Raw genomic sequence first — 2288 nt, forward strand, 5'->3', positions numbered from 1 at the left:
AAAAAATTTTACGTCTCTATTTTTAGTTTAGAAATGAGAAATAAAAACTTTTTTTTATCGTTGATTCTCTCTACTAGTCAGCCACTCACTAGCAGCTATCACCCACTACCACTATCTGCCGTTTGTGGTCGCCAGCCATCGTTCGCCAACTACCATCCTATGTCATTGTCGTTAGACCGCCATTGACAGCCGCTGTTTGCCATTACTGATTGCCGTCTGCCGCTCGTTGTCATTGCCATCCACTTCCCCCAAAAGGAGAAATTTTGTGAAACTCTATTTTCGAAACATAAATTTTGCATCGTTATTAAACACAATTTTGCTCGAAACTTATCCAGAAATAGAAATTAAAAAATATATATATTTCACTTTCAAAAATCAATTTTTTGCAAGAATAGTTACCATCCACACCTTTTGTAACCCTAGTGCTGGGAAAAGTACTAAAAGATTCATAAATCTATTGCTTTGATACAAATTCAGTCTTAGATAATCAATTCTAAAAATTTTCATATTAGTACCAATTCAATCCATCAAATTTTTCCCCTACTCGCACTAATGTGGCAATTTTTTTCCTTTTCTTTTTCCTTTTTCTTTACTTTTTCCTCTTCTTTTTCTCTCTTTTTCCTCCTTGGATCCCTACAGTGGCTGGCGATGCTCTGGTGAGGGTTGCAGCGCCACTGCAAAGATTGAAGGAGGAAGAAGAGAAAAAAGAAAAGGAAAAAGAAAAGAAATAATAAAAAATTCGAATTTTTTTTTAAATGTAAAAAAAAATTAAAAATTGATATGCTAGCATTGACCATCTACTGATGTTCACGTTAGCGTTGGCTGAACAAAACTGGCTAGATGGACTAAATTGGTATCAATCTAAAAAGGTTTAGAACTGAATTAATTCCAATATAATAAATTTAAGACTTTTTTTGGTACTTCCCCCCCTAGTGCCTTTTCGCTGATTAAATTTTGACTCAGTTTGGGATATTACAATATCATTTGGATTAAAGAAATTTGATTTTTTCTTGCATGAGATATCCTTTATTTAGAATTGGCATAAAACCCCGATCCCTTTTAAGAAAAGTCGAAGAACGATTTTCGGTGAAAGTGAGATATCCTCCCATGTTTTATTTAGTTTTAGTAGGCCCCATAGGCTAGTGGCGACTCCTCACGTAAAATTTTGATAAGGTTAATGTGAACTCAAAATGAAAAAACCAATATCACACTAATGACACCTAAATTTTGTCATTTTTATTTATGACTTAATTGCATAGTTAGTCTCTAAAAAAAGTTAAAAAATTAGATATTTTCATTAAAATGCATCACGTTTTCATTAAATTGCATTGCATATAGACATTAGGAACATTTGCATTATTAGTATTAAAAATTTGAAAAAAAAAAACCGTAGCCGGGCCGGGCTAGGGCCAGCTTTAGCCCGCCCGCTCCTTCTTTTACCTATTCCTTTTCCCTGCTTGGGCCGGCCCCGCCCACGTCTTCTTTTCCTTTTTTCCTTGGCCCTATTTTCTTCTCTTCTCCTTCTCTATCGTTGGACGCTGACTTCCCAACGAACGACAAAAAGGACAGAGAAGAACGAGTTGAGGTCGGTACGATCGGTCTAGTAACAGCTGGCGTCGCGGCTTGAAAGCGAATGAGGAGAGAGCAGCCAACGAGAGGGGTCGGTCGGGTTTTGGGGGCTTCTTCTTCGGCTAGAGGGAGAGAGCGAGGGGGGCAACCGAGAGAGTGCGATTCGAGCAAGGGGGAGCGAGAACGACCGAGAGGGAGCGAGTGATATGGGGAGTGGGAGCTAAGCCAGGAAGTGAGAGCAAGTGAGAAGGGGAATGGGAACTATGCCAAGAAGTGAAATACGTGAGCTTAGTGCCACCAGAGAGGCTTGCTCCCAACGAACGCAGACGCTTGCGGTTCCCTTTTTAGGCGCCCATACTCTTGGTTAGCCCATGTTATGTTTGTTTCAAATCGGTTCTCCCGATGATCCCGGCTCTGAGACGTGCGAGGTGACTTAGACTAAGCCCGACATATCTCCAGTTTGCCATCCATTTGCCGTCGTCGAGCCAAGTAGGGCCATCTCCGGTAATAATGCCCTCGGTTTGTCTCGACTTGACCAAGGCCAAGGCTTGTCGTTCGCCAATTATGCTCGCGTTAATGTGAAGGGATCATTTCGGAGTCTAATTTGAGTTTTGTTTGTTAGCTATATGATCATTTCGGGCTGGGTTCTTGTCTTGGATATCTCTGGATGCGTCGCCTTGGTTGATGCCTACTAGCAGGGGTATAAATGATTCGGTTCG

Source organism: Eucalyptus grandis, chromosome 3, assembly GCF_016545825.1.
Source record: "Eucalyptus grandis isolate ANBG69807.140 chromosome 3, ASM1654582v1, whole genome shotgun sequence".
NCBI classification, from domain to species: domain Eukaryota; kingdom Viridiplantae; phylum Streptophyta; class Magnoliopsida; order Myrtales; family Myrtaceae; genus Eucalyptus; species Eucalyptus grandis.